We start from the raw sequence: 9956 nt of genomic DNA, 5'->3' as shown, positions 1-9956 counted from the left end.
CGAAAGATATCAATATAACACAGCAAAAGAGTCAAAAGAGAACAATTTCTGTGAAACCGCTTGTATGTTGTTTCGGAAAACTGTTTTATGATAAGGCCAAAAATTTGATATGTTTAAGTCTACATATTATTTAATTTGAATAAAGAGAATATACATTCTGAACCAAGAGAATAGACATTTGAAAAACAAACAGCTTATGTTTTCGCCTTGAGAGCAGCATTTTATGTATGTGTGGACATGTGTTTTGTTTATCATTTTGGCATTATTTTTTTCTTGGTTCGTTAAAAGAAATCAGGGGTCTTCATAAAAATAACGAAAGGGCACTATACTCTTTTTAGAGTTGGGACGGTAAAATGAAATAAGGAGGAAATAGTGAAAAATTACACAGTAAAATGTAAAAAAACAAAGTTTAGTTTCACTTTATTAAAAAGTAGTCCACGAGGAGTTGACGGACACCATCAAATATAAAAGCGGGCATTAAGTTCGAGTTTTACAGCTAAAACAATTTAAAAAGTTTATTTTCTTTAAAATGAATTATTAAAGAAAAATAAAAGGAATTTTAGAGCGATGGTGTTAAATGCTAGTAAAAAACTGTTCACTCCTAAATAAATTTATGTTTATATTATAAAATTATGTACACTGTTAGAAAAATATGTTTTTCATATGTTCCGATATAAACAAAATGTGTTTCGGGCACGATTTTAAACCACAATATATTTAAGTGCGAACATGTAATGTTCCTAAACTAACACTAAATGTTTCGGACATCTATGTTAATATGTTAGAATATATTATGTTTGGGGCATGAATGTTTCATAAAAATAATATGTGTGAATGTAAACATATATAAATTAACAAATTTCGAGTAAACATATATATGTTGTGATATTTTATTCAGAGAGCGGCAAAAAGAGAGTATAGAGAAATAAATAGAGATGGAAACCGGGAGGGTTGACGAAAGATATCAACATAACAAAGCGAGAGAATGAAAAGAGAACAATTTCTGTGAAACCGCTTGTATGTTGTTTCGGAAAACTGTTTTATGATAAGGCTAAAAATTTGATATGCTTAACTCTAAATATTATTTAATTTGAATAAAGAGAATAGACATTCGGAACCAAGAGAATAGACATTTGAAAAACAAACTGCATATGTTTTCGCCTTGAGAGCAGCATTTTATGCATGTGTGAACATGTGTTTTGTTTATCATTTTGGCATTATGGGCACAATTTTTCGTTAAAATAAATCAGGGGTCTTCATAAAAATAACGAAAGGGCACTATACTCTTTTTAGAGTTGGGACAGTAAAATGAAATAAGGAGGAAATAGTGAAAAATTACACAGTAAAATGTAAAAAAAAACAAACTTTAGTTCCTCTTTATTAAAAAGTAGTTCACGAGGAGTTGACGAACACCATCAAATATAAAAGCGGGCATTAAGTTCGAGTTTTACAGCTAAAACAATTTAAAAAGTTTATTTTCTTTAAAATGAATTATTAAAGAAAAATAAAAGGAATTTTAGAGCGATGGTGTTAAATGCTAGTAAAAAACTGTTCACTCCTAAATAAATTTATGTTTATATTATAAAATTATGTATGTATGTTTATACTCGACTCCACGTTCTTCTTTTGTTAGTTTTTGAATTCCTTCCAAATTTTAAAGTTTTGTACAAAAACAGTTTTTTATTAAAAAAATTTTATTTTTGCAATAAAAAATAATATTTTATCCAAAAATCAGTCAATTTCGTATATATCAAGCACTGTTACTGACTATAAATATTTAATAATACACATTTCGAAGTTTCGTTTAAAAAAATTTAATATAGTATAAATATAAATGTGTAAATTAAAAAAAAAAAAAAAAAAAAAAAAACAAAAAAAATTTTCGGTCGGAGCAGGGATTGAACCCACGACCCTTTGTATGCAAGGCAGACATGCTAACCACTGCTCCACGTGGCTAACAAATGTATGTTTCTGTTAAATAATGTTATGTTTGCATGGGCTCGTGGGCGCTGCAAACTATGCTATATAAATGTAACTTAAAACGATAATTATCTACTGGTGACTATAACAGCTACGTAGCCCAGTGGATAGTGTGTTGGCTTACAAACTGTATGGTCCTCGGTTCGATTCTCCGTGCAGGCGAAAGGTAAAATTTAAAAAATTTATAAAAGTGAATAATTTCTTCAACATTATTTGTATTACAGAAAAAGGTGCCAATAACTAAAAAATTTCGTGGAAGTGAAAATTACGAGTATGTTAGGGAATGAGCACAATCGTGTTTGGGAAAAATTCTTCCAAGCATATAATATTTTTGGCTCAAAATGCTTCCAAAAATATAATATGTTCACATAAAACAAACATATTAATGTTTCGGCAGTATGCAATAATATATGTGCTTCCTGCAAAATATGTTTGGAACATATGTTAAAGAAGCGATTTTTTTTGAGGGTGTATGTATGTTTATACTCGACTCCACGTTATTCTTTTGTTAGTTTTTGAATTCCTTCCAAATTTTAAAGTTTTGTACAAAAACAGTTTTTTATTACAAGATTGTTATTTTTGCAATAAAAAATAATATTTTATCCAAAAATCATTCAATTTCGTTTATATCAAGCACTGTTACTGACTATAAATCTTTAATAACGCACATTTCGATGTTTCATTTAAAAAATTAATATAGTATAAATATAAATGTGTAAATTAAAAAAAAAAAAAAAAATCGGTCGGAGCAGGGATTGAACCCACGACCCTTTGCATGCAAGGCAGACATGCTAACCACTGCTCCACGTGGCAAACAAATGTATGGTTCTGTTAAATAATGTTATGTTTGCATGGGCTCGTGGGCGCTGCAAACTATGCTATATAAATGTAACTTAAAACGATAATTATCTACTGGTGACTATAACAGCTACGTAGCCCAGTGGATAGTGTGTTGGCTTACAAACTGTATGGTCCTCGGTTCGATTCTCCGTGCAGGCGAAAGGTAAAATTTAAAAAATTTATAAAAGTGAATAATTTCTTCAACATTATTTGTATTACAGAGAAAGGTGCCAATAACTAAAAAAGGGAATGAGCACAATCGTGTTTGGGAAAAATTCTTCCAAGCATATAATATTTTTGGCTCAAAATGCTTCCAAACATATAATATGTTCACATAAAACAAACATATTAATGTTTCGGCAGTATGCAATAATATATGTGCTTCCTGCAAAATATGTTTGGAACATATGTTAAAGAAGCGATTTTTTTTGAGGGTGTAGGTTTTACTGCTATATTGCCTTAAAATTTTACCTTTATCAAGAGCATATATAGGGTCAAAAATCGATAGTTTAATATGTTAAAAATAGGCCATATATGTGATCAATTCAGCCCATATTCTAGTAAAACGTACTTTTTATATCACCGTGAAATTTCACCCATATAAATACACTTTGAATGGACTGAAACCCAATACTTCGTTTTTCGTTGTTCGATTAAAAACCCCCATCGAATCTAATTTGTCGAAATATTTCTTTAGTTACAAAGATATGAAGTGTTCTTCAAATTTTGTTTCGCCGGAGTCGGAGTCGAGCAAAATTTATACGGCTCCGACTCCAGCAAAATCTTCAGACTCCGACTCCAAGACTAATATATGTGCATCCTGCAAAATATGTTTGGAACATATGTTAGAGAAGCGATGTGTTTTTGAGGGTGCAATGTATGATATTTACATTAGATTTAATAATGGGCCTGTTATGTTTTCGTTTTACTTTATAAAAAAATTATATGAAATTGAATCTCAACTGTCACTGTGTTTGCTTGTCCCGACAAATCCCGGAATGTGCGACGTAAAGTCCCGGATTTCGCCAACCATCATCTGGCAACCCTATTCTTTGGACGTATCCATTCAATCTCTTTACATCCATTGACTTCTTAAAAAAGAACCTTAGCGATAGGTTAGGTTAGGTTAGGTTAGGTTAGGTTAGGTTATGTGGCAGCCCGATGTATCAGGCTCACTTAGACTATTCAGTCCATTGTGATACCACATTGGTGAACTTCTCTCTTATCACTGAGTGCTGCCCGATTCCATGTTAAACTCAATGACAAGGGACATCTTTTTTATAGCCGAGTCCGCACGGCGTTCCACATTGCAGTGAAACCACTTAGAGAAGTTTTGAAACCCTCAGAAATGTCACCACACTGTTAGAAAAATATGTTTTTCATATGTTCCGATATAAACAAAATGTGTTTCGGGCACAATTTTTAAACACAATATATTTAAGTGCAAACATGTAATGTTTCTAAACTAACACTAAATGTTTGGGACACCTATGTTAATATGTTAGAATATATTATGTTTAGGGCATGAATGTTTCATAAAAATAATATGTGTGAATGTAAACATATATAAATTTACAAATTTCGAGTAAACATATATGTGTTGTAATATTTTTTCAGAGAGCGACAGAGATAGAGTATAGAGAAAGAAATAGAGATAGAAACCAGTAGGGTTGATGAAAGATATCAACTTAACAAAGCGAGAGAATCAAAAGAGAGCAATTTCTGTGAAACCGCTTGTATGTTATTTCGGAAAACTGTTTTATGATAAGACCAAAAATGTGATATGCTTAAGTCTAAATATTATTTACAGCCTGTTTCTGTATGTCGAACGAGCTCAATCGATCGACTGAAATCGACACAAACAGCTGAATTTATAACCAAAAATCAGCTGTTTCTATGCATTCCAGTCGATCGATAGAGCTCGATCGACATACAGAAACAGGCTGTTAATTTGAATATTAGAATGAATATTCGGAGTGAAGAGAATAGACATTCGGAACCAAGAGAATAGACATTTGAAAAAAAACAGCATGTGTTTTCGCCTTGAGAGCAGCATTTTATGTATGTGTGGACATGTGTCTTGTTTATCATTTTGTCATTATGGGCACAATTTTTTTCGTGGTTCGTTAAAAGAAATCGGAAAGTACGAGTAGTAAGTCAAAATATTCAGGCAAAGGAAATTAAAAAGCGGTGGAAAATATACAAAAATTACAAAGGGATCTTCATAGAAATAACGAAAGGGCACTATACTCTTTTTAGAGTTGGGACAGTAAAATGAAAAAAGGAGGAAATAGTGAAAAATTAAAAAGTAAAATGTATATAAACAAAGTTTAGTTCCTCTTTATTACTAAGTAGTCCAAGAGAAGTTGACGGACACCTTCAAATATAAAAGCGGGCATTAAGTTCGAGTTAAAAAATTTAAATTAAGTACAAAAAACAATAAGTTGTAAATGCATTTAAAATGGTATTAAATGCAAGTAAAAAACTGTTCACGCCTAAATAAATGTATGTGTATATTATAAAATTATTTATGTAAGTTTATACTCGACTCAACGTTCTTCTTTTGTTAGAGTTTTTGAATTCCTTTCAAAATTTCAAACTTTTATACCAAAAACTGTTTTTTGTTACAAAATTGTTATTTTTGCAATAGAAAATAATATTTTATCAGTCCATTTCGTTTATATCTTTCCTGGCTGTAAATTTTTAATAACCCACATTTCGAAGTTTCATTAGAAAAATTTAATATAGCATAAATATAAATGTGTAAATTAAAAAAAAATGGTTCGGTCGGAGCAGGGATTGAACCCATGACCCTTTGCATGCAAGGCAGACATGCTAACCACTGCTCCACGTGGCCAACAAATGTATGTTTCTGTTAAATAATATTATGTTTGCATAGGCTCGTGGGCGCTGCAAACTATGCTATATAAATTTAACTTATAACGATAATTGTCTACTGGTGACTATAACAGCTACAGCCCAGTGGATAGTGTTGGTTTACAAACTGTATTGTCCTCGGTTCGATTCTCCGTCCAGGCGAAAGGTAAAATTTAAAAAATTTATAAAATTGAATAATTTCTTCAACATTATTTGTATTACAGAAAAAAGTGCCAAGAACTAAAAAATTTCGTGGAAGTGAAAATTATATGAGGGAATGAGCACAATCTTCTTTGGGGAAAATTCTTCCAAGCATATTCTTCCAAGCTTCCAAACATATAATATGTTCACATAAAACGAACATATTAATGTTTCGGCAGTATCCAATAATATATGTGCTTCCTGCAAAATATGTTTGGAACATATGTTAGATAAGCGATTTTTTTTGAGGGTGCAGCATTACTGATGTGGGATAATCCACCGCTGAAAAACTTTTTGGTGTTCGGTCGAAGCAGGAATCGAACCCACGACCTTGTGCATGCAAGGCGGGCATGCTAACCATTGCACCACGGTGGCTCCCTACCTTAGTGATAGGCGGTAACATTTTTCCGCGACGAACAAATGCAACAATTTTGTTCCGTGACAGCTTGTGATGTGTCGCCAAATTAAAATTACCAATTCTTATGAAATTTTTGAACTCACCACTCGGCATTGTTGTTGCCTGACAAAAAAAGAGGAAATGTTTGCCGACAAGGTTGTTGTATTTGTTCACCGAGGAAAATGTTTCGCTTGTCATAGATAACTAAGTATCAGTGTCAAACTGCGTTTGACAGTTCCTGAAATGAAGAATAAACGAAGAAAGTAAGGGGAATTCCAAATTCTCTCTGAGATTCGTTCCTATTTTATCCACAATTTTAACACTTTTGATACACCAGATGATTTATAATCAAATTAAATATTCAAAAGTTTATATTTGAACAAAAAATTGCGACTAAAACCGCGAAAAAAAATTGTTGAGCAAATTTTCTCTTTAAGAAAAACACAAAACGAAATGTCAGAAAATTCATTTGGGCTGGTCGGAGAGCGATGGCTAATCTATTACTTAGTTATCTATGTCATAGATTATAGAATATATATAGATGATCCATTTCTCTCCGGGGGAAAAAGTGTGTCAGTTCCAAAAATTCATTTTCTGACATTTCCTTTTGATTTTTTCGTAAAGACCCCATACATTAATTTTCCAGCATTTGCTTTTGTGTTGTTCGTAAAGAGCAATGCTGCTCAAAATTAAATTTCATATTTTCACGGTTTTGGTCACAATTTTTTGTCCAAGGATGAACTTTTAATATATTAATTTATTTATAAATCCTGTGGTGCATCGTAAACGTTCTAATTTTGTGCAAAATTGGCAAGCTACAAAAAGGAAAACGAAAGAGAATGTAAGCATGCTCTACGGTTATGTTTACACACTTATGCATTTGCATTTTGGTACTGTTCCGTTTGACACTAAGCAGTACATGCCAACCGAATATTTCATTTTCAAAATGAAATGGTGTTAGTGTTCGGTAATCCACGCCGAATATTCGAACGAAAATGTTTCATTCTTCTTATCGCCGAAGATTCGACTGTAGTATTTACTCAATTCCCATTCATCTTTATGCAAGGTCCAGTGGTGAAAATAGCTCAAAATTCACCATTACCACAAAATTCGACGAGATTCTTGCTAGCCAGGGTTGAATTTCAGTCTTTGTTAACTTAATCATCACATTGCAATTCATATTATCATTTTAATATGAATTGCTTGAAGTTTAAGGTGGGTACATTGAAAAAAATATTTACGTGATATTAAAGATTACGCAACCTAAATTTTAGGATGCGCAAATTACAAAATATTAAGGACAAATTTCTGTAAAAAAATGAAATTTTAATTAAAATAAAGTTTAGAATCTTTACTTCAAATTTTTTTCCATTAAATTTTGGACACAAATTTTGTAAATTTGCGTCCCTTCGTTAAAGTTGCATGTCTTTAAACTAAGGCAAATTTTCCTTAAAGTGAAGAAACACATTTTTGATTTAAAGAAATCGCCCTTAAATTAACTGAAATATTGAATCTTTAGATTTAAGATAAAAACGCTTCAAATATGGGCTAAGACTTATTTTGAGGATTTAGCATCTTTGGTTTAAAGTTTTTTTTTAGAATGTTACAAACTTTTTTTTATTGTATTCGACCTGTATTTGATTTTTCCAATTAATGAATTATTGATAAAAACGAGCTCGAGGCCTTTTTTAGAATTAAGAAAATATCTTTTACTGCGAAATATCCGTCATAGTTTGGATTTTTAAACTGGTATTTGTTTGTACGTGACTAGCTTTATTAATATACCGGCAAAATAGAATGAAAAGTCGATAAATGAGATAAGTGTCCTAATTTTAATTTTATAGGTCCTAGATTTAAGGCCAGATAGGTCGCTAAAAAATGTCTTTATTTTAAAGTAGCCGCATCTTTGGCTCGGATTCAATACCAAAATCCTTAAGAGAAGGTCAAAATCTTTGGATCCAAGTTAACTTTTTTTTTTGTTTTTAAAGTTCGAGTTTAGCAGCTAAAATCGAAAATAAATCATTAACAACAGTAAAAAATTATACCCCTTTAATGCAAATTTTATTAAAACTTGATGGGGAATGCCACAAAGCAACTTTTCACAAAGTTTATATTCCTTATACACTGAAAAAAATATTGTCGTGAGGTCAAAGATTTCATGTCTTTAAAATACGAATGCAAATTTTGCTTTGCATAGAAGATGCATTTCTCTAATATAAAGTTTTTTTCTTTGTCCAAAAGTCGATAATCTTTTCAATGAAGTCGTAATGTCTTTATAATTAAGGGATTTGACTTAAAAATGGGTATCATAACATGAAAGAAAAAATGTTTGGGCTAAGGTCAACTTGATTTTAATAATTCAGAAAAAATCTTTAAATTTAATGAATTTGTCTTTAAATTTGTTTCTTTTTTGCGTCTTGACTACAAAGCAAAAAATCGTTCAAATTTAGGACATGTTTTTCTAAACTTTATTTTAAAGATGTTTTTTACTTGAAACATAGCATAATTTCTACTGGATGTCGAGTCTTAATTTGGAAAATAAAGTTGTCCTTAACTCGTTTTTAAAGGACTTTGATAGCATATGAAGAAAATAAGCTGAGAAAGCTAAAAATTAAAATTTGCTTCCTAGAAGCAAGTACACAAAACCCAAATTTAAAAGAGAATTGTGTCTTAAAAGTATCCTTACTTGTATTCTCCGCTTCTTTGGCTCGGAATCAATACCAAATTTTTTAAAGTAAAGACAAAATCTTTGGAACCGGGCATTCTTTTTTTTTCAGTGTAACGGATTATTAGAGAAAAGCGGCTAAAGGTGAGTACTATGAACGATTTTCGAGTTGAAATTTTCGCGGTTACTTTATTAAAACAGTTCAATAAATATTAACTCAATTGATGCGCAGTTTCTTATTCCTCCAGATTTCGGCAATCTGTACATGAATATGTTTGTTTCCATTTATAATTTTCTTTATATCAGGAAAAGTAACCACGAAAATAAAGTGATTTTCAACTCGAAAACCGAACCTAGTACACGCAAAAAATAATTCTTTCCTCCCAAACGAAATTTTAGACAAACAAAGTTCGTTTCTCATTTGCTTTTCACTGTAAGGAAGTGTATTTGGAAGAAAAGTATATACTTTTTGTGATAAACTTTTATTCTTTTCCAGGATGTAAAAACAATTTCATAAAGACTAACTCAAAAAAAAAAAAAACATTGTTTTCTTGCTAATTGCATTTTCCCTCACATCTTTTTCACATCCACGAGGTTTTTAGTTCTTAACAACTTTTCCTGTAATACCAACAATGTAGAAGAAATTATACGATTTTATAAATTTTTTAAATTTTTTACCTTTCGCCTGGACGGAGAATCGAACCACGGACCATGCACTTTGTAAGCCAACACACTAACCACTGAGCTTCCTAGAAGCAAGTACACAAAACCCAAATTTAAAAGAGAATTGTGTCTTAAAAGTATCCTTACTTGTATTCTCCGCTTCTTTGGCTCGGAATCAATACCAAATTTTTTAAAGTAAAGACAAAATCTTTGGAACCGGGCATTCTTTTTTTTTCAGTGTAACGGATTATTAGAGAAAAGCGGCTAAAGGTGAGTACTATGAACGATTTTCGAGTTGAAATTTTCGCGGTTACTTTATTAAAACAGTTCAAT

The sequence above is a fragment of the Haematobia irritans genome, chromosome 4, assembly GCF_050003625.1.
Source record: "Haematobia irritans isolate KBUSLIRL chromosome 4, ASM5000362v1, whole genome shotgun sequence".
Lineage (NCBI taxonomy): Eukaryota > Metazoa > Arthropoda > Insecta > Diptera > Muscidae > Haematobia > Haematobia irritans.
This window is presented reverse-complemented; position numbering follows the sequence as displayed.